The sequence below is a fragment of the Magnolia sinica genome, chromosome 15 (genome assembly GCF_029962835.1).
Source record: "Magnolia sinica isolate HGM2019 chromosome 15, MsV1, whole genome shotgun sequence".
In the NCBI taxonomy this organism is placed as follows: Eukaryota; Viridiplantae; Streptophyta; class Magnoliopsida; order Magnoliales; family Magnoliaceae; genus Magnolia; species Magnolia sinica.
This window is the reverse complement of record NC_080587.1, coordinates 19,468,330-19,495,587: the sequence shown is the minus strand read 5'-3', so window position 1 is coordinate 19,495,587 and position 27,258 is coordinate 19,468,330. Positions and strand designations below refer to the sequence as shown.

The 27,258-nt window shown below is 38.5% G+C and overlaps 2 long non-coding RNA genes across 4 annotated transcripts; one reads left to right on the top strand and one right to left on the bottom strand.

Annotated features, from left to right (window-relative positions):
• The first annotated feature begins 14,725 nt into the window (after window positions 1-14,725).
• LOC131227263 (uncharacterized) lies at window positions 14,726-17,906 on the top strand. Its single transcript, XR_009162144.1, has 3 exons — window positions 14,726-15,190; window positions 16,871-17,138; window positions 17,285-17,906. It is a non-coding gene; the product is annotated as an uncharacterized LOC131227263 (long non-coding RNA).
• A 3,964-nt stretch (window positions 17,907-21,870) lies between these two features.
• On the bottom strand, window positions 21,871-26,105 carry LOC131227877 (uncharacterized). Of its 3 annotated transcripts, none has more exons than XR_009162559.1 (7): window positions 25,762-26,105; window positions 24,385-25,673; window positions 24,065-24,120; window positions 23,599-23,660; window positions 23,326-23,386; window positions 22,515-22,595; window positions 21,871-22,420 (listed from the first exon to the last, which is right to left on the bottom strand). It is a non-coding gene; the product is annotated as an uncharacterized LOC131227877 (long non-coding RNA). The 3 variants fall into 3 exon arrangements; XR_009162560.1 differs by having other exon boundaries at window positions 24,385-24,457; XR_009162558.1 differs by having other exon boundaries at window positions 24,385-26,105.
• Between the last annotated feature and the right edge of the window lie 1,153 nt (window positions 26,106-27,258).

The window sequence follows — 27,258 nt, the reverse complement described above, 5'->3', positions numbered from 1 at the left end:
TTTGTCATGTCGAGAATGGTGAGAATTTTTCATTTCGCAATTCCATTCTACTGTGGCGTGTAGGTTGCAATATTTTGCTACTTGATGCCTTGTTCCCTGCAATAGTCTTGAGATGCATTTGAGGTGCACTCCCACCTCTGTCAGATCTGAGAACTTTGATTTTATAGTCACTTTCAACTTCAACATGAGCTTTGAAACTTTTAAAAATACCAAAGGTGGTCGATTTCTCTTTGATGCAATACACCTACAGCTTTCTACTAAAATCGTCAATGAATATAATAAAGTATTTATTACCTTCAAGAGAGGGTGTCTAAAGTGGGCCACAGATATTAGCGTGAACTAATTGCAATGATTCCTTTGCTCTTCAGGACACTCCACTTGAAAAAGAGTTCCTCTGTTGCTTTCCAAGTGTGCATGCCTCACACACATATTTTGGAGTTTCAATAGTAGGCAAATCACGTACCATGCTTGATGAGGACAATAGTTTAAGGCCATAGAAATGGAGATGCCCAAGGTAAAGATGTCATCTCCATGAATCATTCTTCATAGGTCCATAGAGGCACTTTTCAAGTCTTGTGTTAATATGGAGAGGAAACATCCGATTCTTCTCCATTTGGACTTGAGCAATTAATCTCCCGTGTGTATCTCTTATTTACAGAGAATAGTTCTCCATGTGTATGACGTACCCATTTTTTAGGATTTGTCTAATGTTGAGAATGTTACTTTTTATGTTGGGCACATAATACACATTGGAGATAAAATTATGCACACCATTCTTCTAATAAATTTTAATTTTTCATTTACCTTTCACAGAGACTTTAGATGAATCACTAAAGCTCACATTGCCTTGAACTCCTTCCATGAGTTCCACGAATAGTTCTTTGTTGTCGCACATATGGTTGCTTGCACTAGTATCAAGATACCATACGTCCGGTTGGTCACATGCCTCTTCTTATGCAAGAAGAAGTACGAAGTCTTCTTTTTCATAATTCAATGCTTCCATATAGTTAGATCATTCATCTTGATCCACTTTGCTCCAACACTATGATGCATAGTGGCTGAATATCTTATAATTGTGGCATTGAATGTTCTTCGTGTTTCAACAACCATGCATGGATTGACCATTACGTAACGCCCTGGATTTTGGGGATAGAGTAAATACTCGGCTCCCGGATTCCCAGATGCCACTCATGCCTTATGGATTCTTTTGGGTATGCATATCTTGATTGTTTCATAAGAAATAAAGAAGTTTAAGTGGACCATGCAGCATAAACCACGACTAATTACTAAACTTAAAGTGCAACTACCAACATGGAACATGTCTAGCAAAATGAGATAATATCTATAAACATACGGGACCGTGTCCCGTCAAAATATAAATATAATCCAAAATATACAAAATCCCTGCTCTAGGTCCCATCGCTAATCTTAAGGCGGTCTACGAGGATTCACCAAAGTCTGTAAGTAAGATAACTCCTCCTCGTCCACGCTCGCCCCATCAAGCGCATCAAGCTCCGTAACTCCTGCATCTAAGACAGGTTCTGGTTGGTGTTTCAAAACACCATCCTAGAGTGGGAGTGAGTGATTAACTCAATGAGTACCATTAGCTATAAGTTACACATATTATCAATTCCATAGACAAATTCAGTGAAAAACAACCAAGCACACAGCTCCTAACTACTCTTGCTAATGCATATGCATGATATTATGATATGGTACATGGCTTCGCCATCCAACACTCCCTTAATGCAACCTCGACTGCCGAGTCACCATCCTAACTAATGTGATGTAATGGTGAGCATGTTAGCCTTGTTTTTAGTTACATTCATTCGTCCAACATTTTGGAAAACTGGGACACCCTAACAGATCAATGCCCTATCCTGATCACGCGGCTCAGGTGGTCATGGCGGTCTTGCGCTTGTGATCCTTGACCCGGTTGGGTTTGTCAATCCCATTTTATACAAACGAAGGTAATTTTGTAAGATAGAAATCTTGCTTGCGGTCACTATGGGGAGGCTCGTCGCCCCAGCGTAGGTCAACAGCTCGAGCATAGTGTCATATTCCACTATGCCTAGCTCCCAATATTTGTGGATTATATTATAATGGTTATCAGTGGGCGCAATATGGACGGAGGGTGCCTCAGGTTCAAATAGGCGTGAGCATACATGGTTAACAAATATGGTCGGTCAGCTAGTGGGCCAATTTGCCCCCTCTAGACGAATTACGGAACGTATGACATTGGGAGCAAGCGTCCCACGTAGTCCAACTACTGCCGACTATCCGTATTTCGACTAACTAGCTTAAATTGGACCTTGGACGGCCCTACCGAAGGGGCTGCCTATATTGATTCGAAAGTTGTTGGCCAACCGGCAAAAGGGGCAGTGTTTTTTTTAAATATAATAAAAAATATCACAATCTACTTCTAGTTGTGAGGAATTTAGACATGAGACATGCACAACATAAGATACAATCACTTTTCATCATAAAAGATCATGAATTTCTTGATTGCAAAGGAAATCTAAATAAGTCCTAAATTACTTAAAGCCATGGGAGATCGTGTACGATTCCTAATTGTAGAAAAATTGAACATACATGGAAGAAATTTAATAATTAACCTTCTCAATTTTTATGCATAGGGGACATGCAGCAGGATTTTCCCAATTTACTTCAGAATTGGGGATGTGTCATACTTAAAATTCTCATGGTAGACAGGAAATCAGACAATGCAAGCATTAAGGTGGTTAGAGTTAAACACTACTTCCCTAAGCAGAATTAATTAAGGATAATACTTAGTATATACCATTATACCCCTTGCAAACGACATACAAAGCAAAATTTACAACCACAATCACTAAATTCAGCCTAGGTTCGATAAACGACCACCTAAGGTTAATGGTTCGCACCTAAGAATGGTTGATGGCTTGCGGAGTCGCTCTTAGGGTGCCGATCTCACGAATTGGTGCGTCGGAGCCCTGTGCCGACGGAATTTGCATGTTAGGATACATGCAAGAGGCCTAAAGTGCTATAAATTGAAAGAGGGCTAGGAGTGTACCTTCCGATCATCGACAAGACTCTTCTATGGCAGTGGAGTCATGAGTTCTGGCATGGGGTTGTGGTAGGAGAGGAAAATTTTCCAATTTCCAGCTCCTTGGGGTTTTCTTTCTCTACTTCCTCTCTAGCCTCTCCTCTCTCTCCTCACTTATAGGAAAATTCGTCTGGGAGTGTGGGAAAGAGATTTTGAGACTTTTATAATCTGAAGTTTTGTCTAATTAGAAACTCTTGTTTTAACATATATACCCCTAATGGGTAGATTTCTGATCTCTGGGGCCATCCCAGTGGCCTCTTGGCCCATCTGTGTCATGGGGCATATGCCCCATATCAGATGAAGGGTTGTTTCGAGTTTGGTGGCAAACGGATGACTCGATTGGCTGCGGGGGCCTGATTTGCGATCAACGGTCACCCATGTTCAATCAGGGTCCCAGTTATATGGATATGAGCAAGAAAATATCCCTGGCTCATGGCCCGAGTTTGAATGTAATTCAACAGTCGGAAAGTCATAACTTACTGTTCTAGTGGTGGGGCCAATTGTTTGAATATTAGGTTTTAAGTTTTAGATTCTAGAGAGTCATGCCTTTTAAGTGCTGCCTTGATGGTCCAAGTCGCGCGGCTCAAGGTACCGTTTGGGTCTACCGTCCACGATGGACCTCGAGCCTAGTGAGGCCTACAGTTTCCTATAGTTTCGGACTTATTGGACTTCCTATGGGCAACATATGGTTATTTTTGTTTGTCGTAGTGCATCGTTGGAGAAATTGGTATTTCGGTCTATTCCCGACCTGAACACGCTCAACCTCATTTGCGTTCATGACCTAATTTGTCCTAATTCATTAACAGTGGTTTTCAACGTTGCTTATCCTTAGACATTTGGGGTCTCATACATGTGCACAATGTAACTGTCAAGTATGGTCCTATGACAAATCCGCTAGTGGACACCCTAGGACGCCATAATGTTTGTCCTAGGTGTTACATATAAGCTTATTTTAACCATCAAAGGTCAGTACGTGATGGCGTAGGCTAGTTATAAAAAAATAAGGATTTTTTTATAATCCAAAATAGCAAAAATTGTGTATGACAATTCTTTTGTTCATTTATAGTCATCTTAGACTTTAAAGTTTGTTCTAGCATCATAAATCCGGCATTCTTTTACATTCGTTGCTTATGAACTTACAACAATCCCATCAACTCTTCAATGGAGAGATTTTCTGAATCTTTTGATTTTTCAATGGCCACAACCACATGCTAGAGTTTGGTTATAAGGGATCGAAGCACTTTTTCAATGACATGAATGTGATCAACCTTTTCACCATTTCTTTTCAAGTTATTAACAATAACAATTAGTCCTGAAAAATAATTTGAGATGCTCTCACCTTCCTTCATGTGAGCGGCCTCAAACTTGGCTCTAAGTTTTGTAGCCGAACTCTCTTTACACCACACCCTTGAAGATGGTGCTTAGTGCCTCCCATGCTTGCTTCCTTGATGTCGCTTCAGCGATCCTTTCAAAGGTGGATTCATCTAACCCTTGATAGAGAAGAAGCAATGCCTTCTTATCATTTTATTCTTTTATCTTTGAGGGCGGCCTTTTGCTCGACGGACTAAGTGGCTTCTTGCTCCATAATGGGCTCTATGTACCTGTCGGTGACAATCTAAGATTTTTCAAGGAACAATGAGAAAGGTTGAGTTTTGTCATTACCGAACGTTTCTACCGCAATAACACCCAAAAAAGAGGACATGCAACCAAAGAAAATGAGAATTTTTTAGAAATACCTATTGGCTTTACTAAGCCTTAGGACTATACACACACCACAAAGAGAAAGAGAAAACTATCTGTATTGAATTATTTTACTGTTTACTAACATTCAACGCGCAACACCACAACCCTTTATATAGACTTTTGCTACTATGTAAAAAGACTAAAATGCCCTCATTCTAGATTAGTCTATGTGAGACAATGGCAATAACATTAACTAGATTTTGGGACTTATATAGTTGAAGTTTTGTCTAATTGGCTCCAGAAACTCTTGTTTTAACATATATACCCTTAGTGGGTAGATTTCTGGTCTTTGGGATCTGGATGAATCTAAAAATTACCAAGGAGAATGGATTTGGATGAATTTGGACTCCATTGGTTTGGTTTGGACGTTCCAACGATACCATGGATGTATGATCACCGTGATGAGAGATCGAGGAGTATTCAATGGGGATGGCCATTACCTAAAAGTTGCCGATCTACATCCCAATTTCGATCAGACCCAGAAGTGGGCGAGAGGATGGAGGAAGAACGAGGAAAATGATTGCCTAGTTTATAATGGGAGGGAGGTGTGTGTGTAGGAACGATGTTTATCGGTAGAACTTCAGATGGGAGAAGACATCCTATCGGCTCCTATCGGCTGCAAACGTACTTACGCAGGAGATAGAGATGGAGTGTTTTTGGATTCTTAACCCTTCCCGAAGATGCTTAAGGAAATCGTAAGTGAGAATGTTTGGCATCATGCAAGGAAAATTCAAACAAATGAATTTTTGAATAATTACCATTTTCCCCTCGTTTTGCAATTAAATTGAAAAAACAAACATGCTCTAAAAGGTCATCAGAGTCCGCATAAAACTTTTTAAAAAAAAGAAAAAGGAATGAGAAAACAAGGATAGGGAGCGGCACGACCAATTATGGAGGTGGGTTGGCCCTGGGGCCTGTTCCAGTCAAAATTCATAGGTCATGCATCTCGTAGTGATGATATATGGATAAAAAGTTATAGTTGATTTACGATCCACACTTTGAATAACAAATTCTCTCGATAAAACTTGACCTGGATCTGACGAACTCCATTCCTTTCCGTTATTGCTTCTTTCGGTCTATTTATGTCAACTCTACATCACAGTTTATATACTCGAGAGTTCTTGGATCCTTACGCACGGCAGGTTGTGAAAGAGGTATATGTGAGGAGGCTTTGCTTTTATTTATTTATTTGCCCTTTTTCATTTCTTTGTTTTTTTATTTTTTACTTCTTGCGTGCGCGCAGTGGCTTTGGGATATTATTATATGAGAAATGCTCACATCCAACCAGTTGAGAATTTCCGCCCAACAGTTCCAACCTTTGATGTTATTTTTTGTAAAATCCGACCCATGCAATGTGTTGGCCACACCATAAGGATTACCTTTTGAAAAAATCAGCCCATTCCACTCATGAGGTGGGCTACACCATAAAATAAAATGGATAAACGTTGATATAATAAATAAATACTTCCGTGGGCTACTAATAGGTGGATTAGGATGATCTTTTAATAAGGAGATCATCATTATCGGTCGAACCTTTTGGACGGATTGGATGTCGACAAATATGATGTAATGAAAAATATTCGTTAATTGGATAAAAAATCAACAGTCCAACCAGTTCGGCTGTGAGCAATCTCTAGTAGCAATGCTTTGTAGTTGCATCGGTTCACATGGACAGTCCAATCGATCAATCTGAACTGTCCATGAAGCCTATAACATATTTCCATGGTCTATGATGCAAATAAATAAATAAATAAATAAAAATATATAAATAAATAAATAGAAATCGCATTGATCTGCCCAACTCATAACACAGTGCAACACAACCTGGGCTGTGGATCCAAACACGCCCTAATAGAAGTGATTCTATAGAATCATAAGCATTTGATGATGTACTCCTAACAAATGGATCAACCTTTCATTTCTTTCTCTTTTTTTGCTTTTTTGTTTTTTTCTTTTTTTGAATGATTTTGACCGTCCAAATTGAAGACGATTGATCAAACTGTTATATTTGTCAGATCAGTGCCATGTTTGCATGGTAACCCATGAAATTTGCGTTGGACCTAATGAGAAGTCCAGATCAATGGAATAGACAGTCTAAGTGTCCCAAAGCAACCAGAAGCACTATAACTTGTACTGTTCTGATATCACTGGAACATTTCTCTAACTGATTAGATTTTGTTACTTTTAACCATCCATTTAATAACCACCACTTGGATGGTTAAGATCGTTTGAAAGTTGGCCAATAATCCATCCATTGAAGGCCTTACAATTTGGACGGTCTTGATTGAGATGCGTACGTTCCATTTCTTTAGTGGTTTAGCCAACATCAGTTAAAAATAGTGGTGGACCGTCTATGTAATCTTGTCTTATATTATATCACGGTGGTCTACGGTCCATTGCAATGAACCAATACTTAATTTATCGGCCATTACTTTTGGGCTCATCCTGGATGGACCATGATAACAAAAATATGCCAAGATCGTAATCGTCTAATCATGGCCTTCAAGCTGACTATGAAAATCGAAACGGTCAATGATGCAGATTCAAAGGACATGGATCACCCGATTAGAGTGCTTAATGCACGAAAGACTAACCATTGATGGGTCGGTCTGGGAGAGAGGGACACGGTTTGGCTAGTGATGCTGCCAGCAGCCAGGGGGCTAGTGGTTGGTGCTATGTGGACTGTACCATGATGTATGTGTTTTATCCACACCGTCCATCCATTTTGAAAGATAATTTTAGGGTTTGATCCCAAACACGAGGTAGATCTAAGTTGTGATAGCATACCTCGGACAACTGAATAAGTGGGTGAAGATCCACCCATCCATTAGGCACGCTCGCCCTCGGAACCGGAAATGGATTGCCAGTGGCCCCGGGAACATATATATATATATATATATATATATATATATATATATATATATATATATATATATATATATATATAAGCTTGATCCAAAACTTTTGTGGCCCCAAGAAGTTTTAACGGTGGGCGTTCAATCACTACTGCAGGGTTCACTTGAGATTTGGATCAACCTCAATTTTGTGATTATACTATAAAATGATATGGAAGAATGGGTGGATGGCATGGATGAAACAGAGTCTGATTGCGTAGCACACAGCCCCCCAATGTAGGTACTATTTGTTACTGTAAAAGCTATGTGGACCCATCATAATGTATGTGTTTTATCGACACCGCTCGTCCATTTTTCCAGCTCATTTTCAAGCATGAGATAAAAAATGAGGCAGATAAAATCTCAGGTGGACCACACCATAGTTAACAGCTGTGATTGAATGCAAACCATTAAAAACTTCCTACTGTAATGTTTATTAGTCATCTAACCTGTTGATTGGGTCACAAAGACCTCCATAAAGGAAAAGCACAAATATCAGCCTGATACAAAACTTTTTTAGCCTCTAAGAAGTCCTTAACGCTGGGCATTCAATCACCATTGTTTCCTATGGTGCTATCCACCTTCTGCTCATGCCCTAAAATGAGCCGAAAAAAATGGATGGATGGCATGGATAAAATACAAACATAGTGGTGGGGCCCAAAGATTTTCCAGTGACAGACAGTACAGACGTCTAACATAGCTTAGGTGGCCTAATACTTCCAATCTAAGCACTCATAAGGAAGCGTTTCACTAATAAATAGCAAACTAATAAAGTCATGTCTCTTTTAGCAGTTTGATATATTTTAAATATCTATAATTATTTTCAAAAAAATAAAAAAATAAAAAATAACACTTTTATCATTACAGCTACTTTATGGACACTTTGCTAGCGAAGATGTGCCACCATCCGCAAAGGATTATTCCAAAGCTGCATCTTTGCGTGTTGTTTTATATTATATTGCACGTGTTGGTTTATATTATATTGCACGTATTGTTTTTCAGAAAAACATTCAAACATGCCTCCCTCGGACGGTGGGGCCATCGTCGTGTCTGATGGCATATGCTCATCCATCCGTCTTTGTTAGTAAAAATGTATTAAGAAAAAGAAGGTAGAAAATTCAAACCATCAAACAAGATCCAAGCATATATGAGATCAATGCCAGGTTGTTAGTGAACTGCTTTCAAAATACAATAATTCTTAATCGTTTTGTGTGAATCAATGATGAAAGGATTGTGATAAGGACTTTGGTGTGCAGTTTTATAATTTTGCCAAACTATGTATTGTGAATAGAACCCATTTGGAATGCTTAAAAGAAAATGATAGAGAACTTAACAGGAAATTTTTATCTCTTGAAAAAGCAATGCAAGAGATGATTTATCCTTGAGTTTTACTGGATTTTATAAATAATGAAAGGCTCTGTTTCTGTAAAGAAATGTTTCTTTATAGTTGTTTCTATAACTATTCAAATTGGTTGTCTATTAATGAAGAGACGTGATTTAACTTAAATAGGCTGAATCAACCATTTTCTCATGGCTGATGACGAATGTTTGAATTCTGCCAGCTGTAACTTTCCAACCATCGAAACTTTATCACGATTGATTTTTGTCAATCAATCGAGGTAATGACTATTTTTTTATCAGTAGACTTCTGCCAGTCAATCATTAAAATGGTTGACCTTATGATTGACTTACTATAGCCGAATTAAAAATGGCTTAGCCTAGTCGCACAACAACTAAGACCGAATCGGGTCAATCCGCGCTAGGTCACATGGGAGCGCCACTCATGACACGATGCGCATGTGTGAAGTATAAAGTGTACCACTAGCACCTTTACAACTACACTACTTCACAGCTCATTGTGCATTCCAATACTCCGCACTAGAACACGCAAGTTAACCTTCTTCTCTCTAAACAACGTGAGGCTAAAGATTTTTAAAGAGTTTTACTTTTGTAAACAAAGTTTTTGAGGGAAAATAAAATTCAAACACTTTTGAATAAAGGTATAGAAAAGTGCATGTGCAATGATTTTAATATTTATATTATATTATTTAACCAATCCTAATTGAGATAAAATCTCTATAATCCCCAACTTTGTTAAATAAGTATAATAGAAATTCCTACCTAAACAAATATACTATTTTTATGCATAAAAAAATATATCTTTCCATTTAAAACATTTCCTTCATGTTAGTGTCTCAAGGTCCTACCGATATCTCTGGTAGCATAGGTTTAAAACCAGTTATTCCTTAATGAGAGAGTTAGAGAAACCACATACATAATCATGTATATGTATATGAGATTCCTAATTTTATACTCGCTTAGCATTTTTAATGGCCATGTACTTATCCTGTTTCATGAGCGATTCAAATGAAACTTTTACTCTCATGAAATGTAACATCACCTCTAAGCTCACATAACTAAAGTCCTTCTAGTGTTTTCGTTACATTTTAGACACAGAACCTTAAAATTGTACTTCATAATTAAGAATTCTACGACTCAACTTTTTATCTATAATGGTCAACGCTATCTATCTTGGATGAGGTTCTTATTAATTTCAGTTTTGAAACTTACCATGTATTAGTGACTTATTTTTACCCATTGAATCTAAGAACTAGTGATTTACCAGTGTTGATTGAGTTTCTATCACTGGTAGAAATTTTAATTAAGGAGTTTCAACCCATTCATGGATGTTGTCCATATCACTTCTCTTGTTAGAGGTTTTGTAAATTGATCAGCCAAGTTATTACTTCACATGAGTGATAGTAATGATTCCATCTTGAATCTATTGTCTCGCATAATCATGTCTTTGACTAATGCGTTTTGAATTTTCATTATATATGTCGTTATAAGGCTTCGTTATCATAATAAAGTGATAAAACTAGTATAAGTTTTGAACAAAATGATATTTTTAATAGAAGATTCCTTAGCCACTCAATTTATTTGTCTGTTGCAATTAAAGATATATATAAACTCATACTCATTTGTCAAGTGTATTATGTAAGCTTGTTTCTTGGATCCCCAAGAGACTACTGCACCTCTTATGGTGAATACTCATCCTATAGTGGACTTATTATCTCCTGTACTTAATATCCAACTCGTATCGGTATATCCTTCAAATATTGTCAAAAATTCTACGTAAAATAACTCCAATCCTTTGGTTTCTTTAAGTATACTCAGAATTCTACTTTTGACCTTCTATTATTTTATACTGGAATTACTTATAAACCTACTCAGTTTACTTGGTGTGAATACTATATTGAGTCCCGTAGACTGCATTGCATATATGAGACTACCTACTCTTGAATTGACTGACTTTTTTATGGGTTAAGTTTTTGTAATTGATTTGGATTAAGCAAAATCTAGGCATAGGTATGTCTTTTTCTGGGCTTATAGACAACAGAGTTTCTCTTTTGGATGGGCAAGCTAGCTTGGCTTGGCTTGTTGAGGTCCTACACTACCTCTTCGTTGTTTCTCTGTTGCCCTTAGACTGAAAGTTGAGTGTTGAATTTATAAGAAAAAAATTTCAGTTATCTATTGGCCGACGATGGACACTTGGCAAAATTTTGTCATCCAAGATCTCTCAAAGAGCATCAAATCTAAGGTTGGCCAAAGGGGGGTGCCAGGTGCCCGTCGGCCAGTAGCTGATCGACGATTTGCTTCCCTTTATTTTGGGCCAGCGCTAGTGTTCTCCTCTTTCACCTTTTGTTCCCATAACTTTCTTTGGCTTTAGTGACTTAGGATCAAGGATCCAGTTTGTTTATCTTCTTCGGGAGAGGTTTTTTGGCTCGTGTATCTTCATTTGGCAGACTTTCCAGGGTTTTTTTTAGCAGATAGGTGCAATTTTATCTAAATGCATTGGAACCGTGAGTTCTGGAGATGGTTACTTAGGTGCTCCTACCATGAGATTGCGAGTTGGCAATCTTTAGATCGGGTCCGATAACCTTGTTAGGGACAAGCCAGGGGTTTTACCTTTAAATTTGCTTGGGCGTCTAATAATGATTGCGGATGCTAGGTGCACTTTTACGAGGGTTTGCGAGTTGGTTCAATAGTAATGTCTTTATAATTTAAGTTAGATGTTTATATATATATATATACATATATTCTTGTGGGGCCAGGTAGGTTTTAATTTTGAACAATTAACATTATTAACCACCTTATTTCTTGTAGTGTGGTCCAGTTGCCTCATTTTTAGACTCATGCCCCAAAATTAGATGATAAAACGGATAGATGGTGTGGATCATACACATATATACAACACTTTGGGACCTATAGATGTTAACGGTACCCCATCCGTGTTGGATTTCATGCACTGTGACATTATTTTTTAGGTGTAATTAGGTTTGTATTTTAATCTTAAACAAATAACCTTAAAAACTCATTATTAACAATTTACCTCATTTATACATATAATTAAAAAAAAAAAAAAAGACACCCCGTAAAAGTCCGTGGACTAGTGTATTGGTTGGCACGCTTTCTACCAGTGCGGAAACCTGATCCTTGCAGCATAAAGGACCAGAAGAGACCCCGTGGACCCTGGTTGAGTTTTGGCATCACGCAGCTTGCGTTCATCAGCATTCCTGCCGTGGACCCTAGTTGAGTTTTGATATCATGCAGCTTGAGTTCATCAACACTCCTGCGATTTTTACGAGCAAGTGTTTTGACATCACGCAGCTTGCGTTCATCAGCACTCCCCCGTTGGAGGAAATGGATTGGCTACTCCCCTGCCACCAGCCAATCACTAGTGGTAGGGGCTCTGTGGGCCTCACCATGATGTATGTGTTTCATCCTTGCTGTCCATCCATTTTTCTAGATCATTTTATTGTATAAGAACAAAAATGAGGTATATCCCAATCTCAAGTGGATTTCATTACATGAAACAGTGTTGAATGAACATCAACCATAAAAAAAATAAAATTTGGGGGCCATAAAAGTTTTGGATCAAGCTGATCTTTGATGTTTCCCTTCATCTGGGTCTACATGACATGGTCAACAGATTAGATGTCAAATAAACAGTACAGTTGGCCTTTAGAGGATTTTAATGGTGGATATCCAATCACTGTTGTTTTCCTGTGGAGTGGTACACCGGAGATTTATATCCTTCTCCGTTTTTGGGATAAAGACTTAAAATGATCTTTAAAAATGTAATTGTTTTCCGGTGGTGGGGTACACCTGAGATTTATATCCCTCTCTTTTTTGGGATAAAGACCTAAAATGATCTTTAAAAATGGATGAACGGAATGGATGAAACAAATACATCATGGTGGGGACCAGCTAACGCAGGGTGTGCGATGAGGTGTCATTTAACAGGGGTACGCTGATTGCGGGCCTACCTTGTCGTATGCGCCTTACATCCACGCTGTCGGGCTTACCTTGATGTATGCGGCTAACATCCATGCTGTCCATCCGTTTTTACAGCTCATTTGAGGGTCTGATCCCAAAAATTAAGTAGATCAAAATCCTGGATAGACCACACAAGAGGAAACAGTGGTTATTGAATATTCATCATTAAAAACTTATAGGGGAATCCGGAATGTTTATTTTCATCTAATTTGTTGATAAAGTCACAAGTACCTAGATGCAGGGCGCCCAAAAATATCAGCTTGTTCCAATATTCGAGTCGCGTCGAGCTGGGTCAAGATCAAACTCGGCTCGAACTCCTTTCGAGCTCCAAAAATCAGCTCGACTCGGTTCGAACGTAACTTCTATCCGAGTTGAGTCGAGTGAGCGAGCAACGGAGCTAACTCTGCTCCTGTACAGCACTACCAACAAAGTGCGAACAAAGTATACATGCAGAAATTCTCTACCACGTAGCTCACAAATTCATCCATCCAATAGTTCAAATAGTCGGTGTCTCACACACCAGACACATTGAATTTGGACGGTTGAGGTTTTCCTAACATCAATGGGACCGTTGTAGACGGGACCCACAGCTTTCCCGAGTTCTACTTAGGGAATATATTGCATGTGTACGCAAGTAGCACATCGCAATAATAGTCTGCCAGCGTATAAAAACCGCTCTCACATGCGGTTCGAATTTCGAGCCAAGCTTTCGAATTACAATAATACCCTGACCTTTATAAAAAATAAGTAATTATTTATCGAAGACATTTCAGGAAAATCCCCATCGCAGGACGCGGATTAGAAACCGGCAGGTTGAGTAGCGAGACTCGCTATTGAAGTGACGTCACCACGTTTGTGAGACCCACCATGGTGTATGTGTTGTATCCCCACCATCCATCCATTTGTAGAGATCATTTTAGGGCATGAGACAAACAAAGAGTAAGATCCAAATCTAGAGTGGACCCCACCACAGAAAACAGTGGGAAGAGTGACGCCCACCGTTGAAAATTTCCTAAGGCCCACCATAATATTTATTTGAAATCCAACCTATTCACGAGTTAACACAGACATGAAAGAAGGGAACAAAAATATCATCTTGATCAAAAACTTTTGCGGCACGGTGGGTGTCACCCTCTCCCCTGTTTTCTGTGGTGAGGTCCACTCAAGATTTTTATCCAATTCATTTTTTGGTTCATGCCATAAATTTATATCTTCTATTGGTTGGACGGTGTGGATACAACACATACATCATTGTGGGTCCCACAGAACTTGGTGACGTCACTTCAGTAGTCTCACTACTCAACATGTCAGTAGCTAATCCGCGTCCTCACAAAGTGCACCAGAACCCGCTTCGAATCTCGCTCTACCCTTCGTTTCTGTTTCGGAATGTATTGCCACGAAAGCTCTTTCCCTAAACAAGAAATCTGTCTTGAGCAGACTTCTCTTACAAAGCAAAGCAGGCAAGAAAACCAAAACCATCTCCCAAAATGGGTAACTTCTTTCCTCTCCAGCAACAAAAGAAAGCTTAACCGCAACAGCAGCAGCAACAACAACAATGCTTACCACTACCAAGAACTCACCTTTCTGATACATCCCTCATAAACCCTCCAACATCCTCTCACACTAGAACCATCCTCTCAAAACCCTTATATGTCAACTCCTTCACTCTCGATAGGGAATTGGGCTGCGGACAGTTCGGGGTCACCTATCTTTGTACTGAGAAGTCTACCGGCCTTAAATACGCCTGCAATTCCTTCTCCAAGCGCAAGCTTGTCCACAAGAGCAATGTAGAGGGCGTGCGTCGAGAGATCCTCATCATGCAACATCTCACTGACCAGCCCAAACATTGTCGAATTCAAGGGCGCGTATGAGGACCACCAGAGCATCCATTTAATCATGGAGCTCTGCTCTGGCGGGAATCTCTCTGATCGGATCATTGCCAAGGGTAGTTACTCGGAGCGTGCCGCTGCTGCCATCGGCCGTTCCATCGTCAATGTGGTCTACGTCTGCCATTTTATGGGGGTGATGCATCGGGATATCAAGCCGGAGAATTTCTTGCTGGTCAGTAAGGAGGACGACTCGCCGCTCAAGTCGACAGGTTTTGGTCTCTCCGTTTTCATTGAGGAGGGTAAGATGCTGATTTGTATTAGTCTGCACTTAAAAAAAATAAAAAATCTTGGTTTTTCATTTCCTGTATTTCTAGCTTGTCAGATTAGGCTGCCCCTTTTTCTTATGTATGATCTAGCATGCATTTTCATGGAGCATACTGCATACATATATTTCAATCTGGACTGTTCAAATTGTTGTCCCCATACAGGATTGTACACAACTGAAATCTGCTCCGGTAGGATAATCTAATCCCCAAAAGAAAGAAGACTACCCTTGTGTATTCCATTTGTTCAATTCCATTTTGTAAACACATGAACATACTCAATTTATTTGTCAAAATAAATCACTTCTAAATAAAAAATAAAAAAAAAATCGAAAGATGCTATGGACACTCACAAGATGATATGTGTGCATGATTTACTTGCAGATTGATTGCAATGTTCTCCTCTTGTAGACACTCTTCAAAAGACTATCCTTGTGGATTTCATTTTGAGAGCATATAATCATACTTAGTTTCTTTGTCAATGATCCAAAGCATTTAAGTATTGTCCCACTCTATGAGACTCACTTTTATTGAATCAAAGCTATCTAGGAGATAACTAATTGATGATGTCACTAGAATGCATTGATCTCATGACCACCTTTGATGTGTCATCTAGCACAAGTGGCTTTTCTCGATGGTTAGATTTGATGGTAAGACGGTAAACTATGGCGCCAGAATAGGCAATTAAGGTGAAAAGAAGCTTTTTGGATATTTCTTTGAGGTTTTGGCTTACACAGAGGAGACTTTGCCAATTGTCAAAATGTTATGTTTTCTAAAGGGTAGCATGGTAATATCACTGCTCACAGTATTAGTTTGGGTAGTTCTATAAGGGGGTGTTTGATTTTTGATTTCCCCTAGTAAATACACGGAATTACCTGATTATTGCGTACTACACCTGTTTGAAAGTTGACAGGAATTACGTTTCGAACATCGGTCCATACAAACTTGTTATTACTGATTTAAATATGTGGGACCCACCATGATATATATGAGTTATCCACACCATTCATCCTTTTAAAAAATACATTTTAAGGCATGAGCCCAAAACTAAGGAAAATAAAAAGCTCAAGTTGACCACACCCGAGGAAACAGGGATCATTAAAACATCAATGGTTGAAAGTTGTTTTCTCCCTAGGGCCCACAGTGATGTTTATTTGTCATCCAACCCGTTAATAAGGTCACACAGTCATGGATAAAGTGGAAACAAAAATATCAGTTTGATCCAAAACTTCCAGGGTCTTCAAGAAGCTTTCAATGGTAGGAGTTTAATTCCCATTGTTTCTAGTAGTGTGGTCCACTTGATCTTTGGATCTAGATATTTTTTTGTCTCATGCCCTAAAATGACTTGGATAAAGGGATGGACGGTGTGGATAATACAAAAACATCAAGGTGGGCCCCACAATTTAACCTTTTTTTTTCCATCGGGTGACGTGAGAAGTGCTATAAATGAAATGTGGCGGTCAAATCACTTTGGAAAATCAACCGGAAACACATTGGTATATAATTATTACCCATTTACCTAGAATTACCTCTGTAATTCGAAAATCAAACAGACCCTAAATGTTAGAGAATATATTTTGTATTTTCAGTGCTCCCTTGGGTGTTGGGACATCATATTTTTCTGTATCCTCTCTGAAACTATATGTGCTTAGTTAGCCTTGTAAAGAGCAATCAGAAGCTCAGATGGAGTTGCAGAGGGAATTGGCTCAGAAAGAAAAGAATAATTGTCCTATTTTGGCACTGAGGTGCTAGAGAGGTGGTGGTTGATCATCTTTGAAGACTTCTCTCTTTCTTCTTGCAGATATATACCTAAAGAGGTTTTTCTATGCACTCATAAGGAACATGAAAAAGGACCGTCTTCTGTGATAGGAAGGAGAAATGCCTCACCAAATGAAGGGGCAAGTTCAATATCCCTTGAATTGAGGTATTGTACATTCTTAAAACTTGTGACATCCTTTAAGATGTACTTCCTCTTCGTTTCAAGTGAATAACACTTCGACACCTTTTCTCTTCATGCATACCCAAAGAAAATACATTTAAAAGATTGATATCCTAACTTATCACTGTCAGGTCCCAATGCATGAACAAAGCACAAACACCCAAACACTTTAGGAGGAATTTTGAACAAAGGAGAATTGAGCTTTAAGATATGAAGGGGGTTAACTATTGCCAAGTGAAGGTGAAGGCAACCTATTGATTGCATACGTGGTAGTTAGAATTGCCTCATCCTAGAAGGCCTTTGGAACCTTCATCTCTATTAACATGGATCAAGTGAATGTCTGATTCCTGTATCTAGCGACTCCATTATATTGAGGTGCGTGAGGACAAGAAGTTTGGTATTTAATGTCACGATCATAGAGTTAACTATAGATCTCATGACCAGTGTTCGAAACATCTCTAATATTATCTTTATCTCCAGCTCAACGATACTGATAACACAGGTAGCGATACTGATAACACTAGTAGTATTGGAAATTTCAGGTATTAGCAATGTATCGCTAAGTATCGTCAATGTGTCAATATTACAAATGTAATCGCCAATATTTTCAACTATGTAAGTTCTAGGTGTCGCTTGTATTGCCAATGCATCAATATCACCAATGTATTCCCAATATTTTCGACTATGTAAATTCTAGGTAATGATTGTATCATAAGTGTATCGACGATATTTTAATAATATCGCCAACGTATTAATATCATCAAAAATTTTTTATTAAACAAAATTATTTCAAATTTTTTTTCCATGGGCGCATGGTTGTATGTAGTGTTCAATTTGTCATTGATAATATTAATAATATCTTGATATTATCGATATCACAACATGCAATATTAAGACCACAATATTCTTTCATTTCCTTTCCAATTGTTGATGATTTCTTGATGAAATATCATGTGTTATTGATATTTTGCAATATCGATGGATGTTTGGATGGTTAAATAAGCCGGATGAAATAGTTGAACTAATTTCTTACAACAACACATGCTTTTAAGGCCCCATTAAATGGAAACTTATTATATATGCATTCTTTTTGCAAATTTTTTTTATTTCTAAACATGTAAATTTGTACATTTTAACATCTCATGAAGTTTTGCTGAAAAACCACTGTTTTTCTCATGTTTCCCCGCATTTCCTGTTATCAACGATATTATCGGCGATATCGATATTGTTTCCGTATCTCTGGCCAGCGAAACTTGTAGCGATACCAATACTTTGAACATTGCTCATGACATGTATTCCTTAGAATTATCAACTTGGGAAACCTCAATTTGAGTCTCAAATTGTCTGAATCATTTTGGCAAACACTTTTAGAATTGATTGTACCTCACTTCTGTTCCACAAAAGATATATCAAAGTAAAACGGGAATAATCATAAATGAAATGAAATGAAATATTTACAACCAAAGGCATAAGTACTTGGAGTAGGAAGTAACACTCTTATCACTAGAAGAATAGATGGTTCCATAGTGTTTTAAAAATTAATAATTATCACATTGAAGGTGAACATTCCTGCTAAGTTATTTGGAAACAAAACTTTGAGTGACTTGACCGGCATATGATCCATGTGTGTATTCCAAAGTTGTACATGTTCATTATTATGTAAACCCTGACCCTGAAAAAGTAGGTACACCACTTGAGCACATCCACCATGAATCCTTCTCTTAGTCCGTGGATCTTGAACAATACAATGGGAAGGGAAAAAAGTAATGCAACAGTTTAGTTGCTCGGTTAAGGCACTCACAAAAAGCAAATTAGTAGGAAAATATGGAACATGAAGAACAAAAAGTAACTCTAAAGAAGAATTGAGCCAATAAGATCCCTTCCCAGGCTCCCAGAAACTCTGAAATAGGATCCATTAACCAATTTAATATAATGGGGAAAGTAGGAATATGAAAGAAAATTACATTCTTGTCCAGTCATGTGATCAGTGGTGCTAGTATCAAAGTTCCATGACCAAAGGGATAAGATGCGCAGACCTAGACACATGAATAGCAGATACACCAGATGGGTCACTCGTAGCAACGTCCCCACATTCATGGGTATATTAGCAACATCCCCAAATCTACTAAATGACACGTGGGATGGCCTATCATGGATTTGAAGTGTTCATTCATTCATACAACTAGATCAAGCCATATTGCAAAAATCATACCAATCGGATGATCCTAAACATCTGATCAATGGCATGAAAAATGGACTATCAGGATTGAGCAGAGAATCAAAATAGGTCCAATCATCATTTTGGAAACATCACTTTGGTTTGATGACTGTTAACCATGTGATCTATGGCTCGTAAACAATAGATGGTTGTAAAAAAACAAAAAGAAAAAAAGAAAATGGCCCCATTGGTTAAGATCATCTGATTAGCATGATTCTTTTGCCATTGTCTGTTCACAATCCTGATTATGATTGTCCATCCCACATGTCATTTAAAATCTTTGGGGATGTAGGGACATTGGCAAAACCCCTCGGTAGAGAATTGTCTTGCCTCAAAATGGGGCAGGGACGCCCTGATGTCATAAAAAAAGAAAAGAAAATCTCATGGAAGCATTTCGTCTTGAAGATGGTATTTCAGCATGCTCCTATTGACTAGGTTTGATTAGTGACTTTGGACCCAGGAATGGCTCTTAGACCCTTAATCACTTCCTCCTTTTTGAATGTTTTGGACATCACTTAACCATCCTCTCTGTGCATGTGTGCATTATGAGTTGTTTGAAGAGGAGGTTTGCTTGCCCGACACAGACCTTTATGCACAACATACATGCCAACCTCGCGATTGTGTGGAACATCTGAATGGTGCATAAGGTGGCCCCCACCATGAATATGACACATGGTTAACAGTCATCAAACCAAAGTGATACATGTACGTTGAATGTGGACCATTGGTATGTTTCCTTAAAACTGTCTATTCTTTTCTTATAGGGGAGGCTGACATGCTGATTCTGGTGTATGATCATCTTCACACTGACTCGTTTCAAAAAAAAAAAAAAACACCTTCACACACTGGGGACACCTGATTTGAGTACTTATGTTTCCATACACTTGCTAGGTTGGTAGGTGTGCTGTGTCCAATGGTTTGTGTGGAGAGGGGAGCATGTAGGGCTGGTAACCTCTTTATTGAGCCGTGATAATAACAATTTGTGAAGCTGTGGAAATTTTTTATGATGTCTTGGAAAGAATATTGGCAGTTAATACCACTGGAAATTCAAGATCCATCATTTAGCTTGAGGTGTTCAGTGCATTAAGACAAGCTAGAATCATATTCTCCTATGTCCTAATAAATGCATCGGATGGTCTTTTAGAGGATGCTGACCCAATTAGTTGGGATATGGCTTAGACGATGATGATGGTCTTTTAGAGGGTGGTCTTTTTTTAGGAGACCTTGTTAGTCGTACGGTGAAATTGTCATATACCAAAATAATCTGAAATTGCATTTTTGTAGGCAGTTTATAGTATCGGAATATCACCACACCAAACATTCTTATGTTGTAGAAATGGCTAGTTAATTTATCGAATCTCTCACGACAACCTGAAATACTGTGTATAGGCCAGTGCATATTTACTTCCAATATTAAGGACGGTTTTGGATGAAGTTACATAGAGAGATGGGCCTTTCCAACATTTTAGTAGAATCCGACTCTCGCATCATTATAGAAGCGACTTCTAACTCTCTGTTCTCGGGATGTTGGAGCATTTGGACACATATGGGCATCATTCATAGCATGATACGACCACTAAATTTGCTCTTTTCTCACACATTTCGTGAAGGCAATTCGATTGTGGATACTCTGGCCAATTTAGCTAGCAATAAACAGGCCGACTCCCTTTATCACTCCAGAGCCGATCTCCCAAGATACATTAGAGGCTCCCTAGTGCTTGATAGTGCCGGTATGGATTATATCAGGAGCTCCAGAGCAAGGCAGGGAGTGGGTTGGGAGCTTTGCAAGCTTCGCAGCAAGGTTCAACCTCTCATCCTTCATGATCCCCTGTCTCCCCCTTCTCATCCTCAAGAAGCACCCCTTTTGTCTATCCAATTATCTTTTCTTTTTCTTTTTTTCCTTTCTTTTTTTTCCAACTGCCTACCTTGGCAATACCATACGGTGAAATTGTCATATACCAAAATAATCTGAAATTGCATTTTTGTAGGCAGTTTATAGTATCGGAATATCACCACACCAAACATTCTTATGTTGTAGAAATGGCTAGTTAATTTATCGAATCTCTCACGACAACCTGAAATACTGTGTATAGGCCAGTGCATAAAATCCAACCTGAACTATGTAATCATCTTCAATTTTCCAGACTAGAACTGATGTACCTTTGAATGCACTGTTAATTGGTGGCTGGTAGGCACTGGCATACATGTATGTCAGTTTATGCCACAACTTGATCCTGGGCCCTATTGTGTATCAAGCATGGCCCAAAAGTCAAACCAATCAGATGAGCATACATATATAATTTCCCTGTTTTATTTGGGTCACTGACCACTTTCCTGTTAACCATCCATTTTATGGCCACTGGCTGGCCTGACCATTCAACCATTAGCTGTCATCTATGTTGGGTTGCACAATTTAGATGGTATTAACATTCATATGTCACACGTACGATGGATGAATCACTACCAGTTAACAAGGCGTTTCAGAGTAACAGTCTTCAACATTCAGCAACCGGGCGATGAAAAAAATCAGCCAATAGTCCACATTCAAGAGAAAATCAGAAAGCTAGGATTCTCCTATCTGTGTGCTTCTTGTACAACACCTGTAAATGGTAGGTGTGTGCAGATGTGTAGTCTTGATAATTTGACTATGTAGCTTTTAAGTCAAGTAGCTCAGATTCTACCATCAGTTTGTCTTCTATACAATCATCCACAACAGAAGGGGTAAGCAGTTGGGTGGTGGTCCTGATCATCTGACCATGCAGTCAAGTCGGCCCCATTCATGAATGGGCTGAGCCACAGACCCTCAATTGCAGAGAAGACGACCTTTACTTTGACTAGTACCCCCATTTCCCTCAAAGACTTGAACATGAAAGGGATGAGAGGCACCGCTTCTCTAATCCAAGATGTTGTATTGGACGGAAATTTGACTGAATCCATTTGTAGAATGGTATTTGTTGAAAGGGGCAAAATTGTAGCCAGGTTTTCAATAGGGAGATTGGAGATCAAGATTCGACTTGTATTTGAAATTTCCACCAAGTATGTGGCATCTCTGCAACAGAACAGTAACTTGGATTAAAATTTTACTCTATAACCTTGTATGGACTAATTATTATCCATATACATTAAGGAAACAATGCATGTACCATTGAGCCATCGGAAAGTTGAGATCTTCACTTAAGCACCCGTATGATGCCATGATTAGGCAACTGCAGACAGTGATCTCCCTGTAGAGTGTAGACATTGCTAAATGTTTTCAGAAGTATTTCTACTAATATTACTGTTTGAGGTACTATAAAATCCAAACCTATAAATCCTAAAGCCTAGATAGGAAGAAATGATGCATATCTTTGTATATATAGACTGTTCTCTATTTTAGATAGAGAGAATTTAAAAAATGGGCATGCAAAGGCTCGCAAATATATCATCAATCTACATCATTATCTCAGTCATTCTCCCAGTAAGTTGGGGTTGACTTTAAATGGTAGATTGTCAAAGAATGGTCTACGGTTGGCCACCCAACGGGCATTGGCTACCCTTTTCTAAGCACTTTGGTTTTGAAAATAAATGATATCATTTTCATATGAAAAACCGGAAACAGAAATTTTGGCAAAAAAAGCTGGATTTTAGCATACAACTGATTGTAGGTGATCCGTCCTTTTGAATTTAGCTGATGTTTACGCTGTACACATGCCCTTAAGATAGAGTACAAGTATTAAACCATATGTCCAATAGTATTTTATCTCTTTAAATACAATGTATCAGTCTAAGTCCTTTTATAACTGATCCCAGCCATATAATCTCTCAGTTCCTTGGATGAAGGACTAGTTACAGAGATAATATGGAAAAAGCTACTGCCTATGGGGCTTATACTACATTAGAAATAGCATACACATCTTAAAAATAGAAAAGATAGAATTAGCTAGTATTTTTATTTGAATAAAAAAAAATCACTACATATTCTTCCACTGCTCCAACTTGGGCTGCATTATTGACACTTCCTGGTATGGTCCAACAGCTGCCAAAAAAAAATAATTCTAAATTTAAAAATGTAATATTTTGCCTAGTTCTAGTATTCTATTCTCTTGCCAAGTTGATAAGTCATTAAAAACATTTCATGCTCAGAAAAATATTTAGGCCAAATGTGTCAGCTTCTATGCATGCAGTACAAACACAAACAGTGCAAGAGCTTTTAACTCCTAGGAACTCCAGCTATAAACAAAACACCACCTCAATCTACACTTCACATCACTGAACATTCCTTGCAACCGTTGTAACCGATTTCCCAATTCCTGCATAGAAATTTTACATTCGCAGTTAAGAGGAGTGCTTCTTGTACTTACACTTCTGCAGAGGACAAACAGAAAGGCCCTCACATGTGTTCACGTGGCATACGTGATACATGTATCAGATCCATTCCATTCATCAGGTCTACCTCTTGGCGAAAGTGTCCTTGTGGAGAAACAGTGACTCCATTAATAAGGTGGATAGGTGGGCCACCTGTGTACCATTGGTTATCCATATTTTAAGTATCCTTTTTCTCAAAACAAGTGTGGCTCACCTGATGAATGGACAGTCCTGATCCTAGGTGAAGACATTCATCATGAGGTCCATGTGATGAATGGCTTGGGTCAGCAGCATATGTTTCAACTTTTTGTGAGACACTTGTATTGAATGTCTGCAGATGTAACTCTACCTTTCATTGAAAAAACATTTTACATCAATCTTGTGATCCTGCCTTATGAATGATTTCTGGAGAAATTGACAGTCAAGAGATACAGACAGACACAAAATTAGGTTAGGAATCATAAGAGAATATAAGAAGCAAGGGGACCATATCAAAACACAACAACACATAAGTACTCCCGATGGTAAACAAAGCACAATCTCAATCTTACTTTTATAATTTTGTTATTCCTGTTGCTAGGACATGAAAATATTTCAGTATGCATTTCATTGGAGAAATAAATGATGAGTAATTATGTTGCTTGTTGCAAACAAGATAAAACAAATCACCTTTTTGCTCTTCTCGGCCACTTATCACTGAATATCTTTCAAGGACTACTCAAATTACTGAAAGAAGACTAGCCTAGAAGAGAAAAGCATCCCATTAGAACAGATCTTACAAATCTTAAAGAATCCAGGATTTAAAGAGGGGCAAATAATGTAAACAAACAAGAATATTGCAACAATAGACACAAAAGGTTAAACAGAATTGAATCAACATTGAACTGAACTCAGCAAATTTCATAGTATGAACAAAAGGTTAAACAGAGATATCCACAACCAAACAATAAATACAATGGCTGATCAATTCCTTAACATAAACATCACACATAAAACCGGTTTGATTACTTGTAATAAGCATAACAGTTATACTGCAGATCTGTTTTACATACATTGGCTTTCTAACTGAACACATGGATAAAGCTACAAACAGCTAGTAAAGTGTCCATTACTTCCCAAAAGCTATTCATGAAGCCTAGCTAGCTGATGAACTCACAAGCGATGAGGAACATCTATGCTCAATTTGAAGAATCCCTTTTGAAGACAAAATTGCCCACCCTTAACAAACAAGAGACCTATTGACTCATTTTCAATTTGGAGCTTGCCCTTATGTCTAAGGGTCCACTGCTTGACTGGGCCTGCACAACTCATGGGTGTATGTGTATTATCTGGTATGTCAATCTTATAAGTCCTGTGGTTGACAGTCAACTGTATAAATATCAAATCAATAGGACAATCCTATCTTTCTCAGTAACAGCCTTCAAGGAAACAGGTGATGAAAACATTGAGCCAATAGTCTACACTCAGCAGAGAAAATCAGACAGGTAGGATTCTCCAATCCACTTGTTTTGTGTACAATCACCCACAAGTGATAGATGTGAGCAGACGTGTTGTCTTCATAATCTGACTATGCAGCTTAATTAGGCAGCTCAAGTGAGTCTTCTGTACAAAAATCCTCAACGGTAGGGGCAAGCAGATGGGTGCTGGTCTTGATCATTTGACCATGCAGTCAAGTGGGCCTCATCCATGAATGAACTGAGTCATAGGCACTCAATTGCAAAGAAGACAACCTTTACTTTGACTTGTATCCCCCTTTTCCCTCAGAGACTTGAACATGGATGAGAGGCACCAGGTCTAGCTTCTCTAATCCAAGCTGTTGTATTGAATGGAAGTTTGCTCAGATCCGTTAATAGAACAGTACTTGTTGGAAGGAGAAAAATTGTATCCCGTTTGTCAATGGTGAATTGGAGTTGGAGGTTCAACCTGTATCTGAAAATTCCACCAAGTAGTTGGCATCTCTGCAACATAACAGTAACTTGGATTAATTTTTTTTTTCTCTCTAAAACTAGTTATTATCCACATGCATTAAGAAAACCATGCATGTACCATTGAGCCATCAGAAAGTCGATATCTTCACTTAAGCTTCCGTATGTTGCCATGAATAGGTATCTGCAGACAAGGATGCCCCTGTAGACATGGCCAAACATTTTCAGAAATATTTCCACTAATATTACTGTTTTAGGTACTATAAAATCCAAACCCATAGATCCTATAGCCTCAATGGGAAGGAATGATACATAGCTTTGTATACAGAGATTGTTCTCCATTTTGTATAGAGAATCTAAAAGATGGACATGCAAAGGCCCACGAGTATATTATCACCATCATCATCTTAGCCTTTCTCCCAGTAAGTTGGGGTTGGCTTTAAATGGTTGATTGGCAAAGAAGGGTCCATGATCAGCATCACCCTAATCATCCATGTCAAAGGAAATATCAATCTACACAGCAGATTTACAGCTTTACAGATTTACAGATTTACAGCTTTACAGATTTACAGATTTACAGCAGATTTACAGCTAATATCTACAGCAGATTTACAGCTAATAGCAGATTTACAGCTAATATCTACAGCTTTGACTGATATGACAGTTATACAGATTTATTCCTTCCTTAATTAGGATATATTAGCTGTACAGTATATTTAGATAGATGTATATATGGTAGGGGCTGAAGATCAGCTTGTATTTCTTCCCTAAATAGCTTGTAATTTACCTATATAATGGGCAATTGTCAATGAAGAAAGGCAGACTTTTTCAAAAGGACTCTAAACTGTCATGGTATCAGAGCTATAGCTCTAAATTTCCATTTGTCTCGTGCTCTCAAGTTTCTTAGTCTCGGTTATTCTTGTTCTAGTTCTGTTGACCTCATGTCTTCCGATAAGTCTGATGTTTCTTTGATTCGTTTCAATGGCAAGAACTACTCTGCTTGGGCGTTTCATTTCAGGATTTTCGTCAAAGGTAAGGAGCTGTGGGGACATGTTGATGGCAGTAACCTAGCTCCTGACAAAGACAAAGACAAAGACCGACACGCCAAGTGGGAAGTCAAGGACGCACAAGTTATGGCATGGATTTTGGGATCCGTTGAACCCAACATCATCTTGAACCTTCGATCTTCTCAGATTGCAGCTCAGATGTGGACATACCTGAAGAAGGTCTACAGTCAACAAAACACTGCTCGTCGTTTCCAGCTTGAACATGAATTGGCCACTCTCCAACAGGATAGTCTTTCTATCTCTGATTTTTACTCTAGATTCACTAATCTTTGGGCTGAATACACTGATATAGTTTATGCTGACTTACCATCCGAAGGTCTTAGTTCTATTCAATCTGTCCATGAAACTACTCAGAGGGATCAATTTCTAATGAAACTAAGGTCTGAATTTGAAGGCACCAGATCCAATCTTATGAACCGAGAATCTGTCCCCTCCTTGGATACATGCCTAAATGATCTTCTTCGCGAGGAACAGCGCCTTCTTACTCAAACCACCATGGAACAACGACGATCTACATCTGTTCCTGTAGCCTATGCAGCACAAGGCAGGCC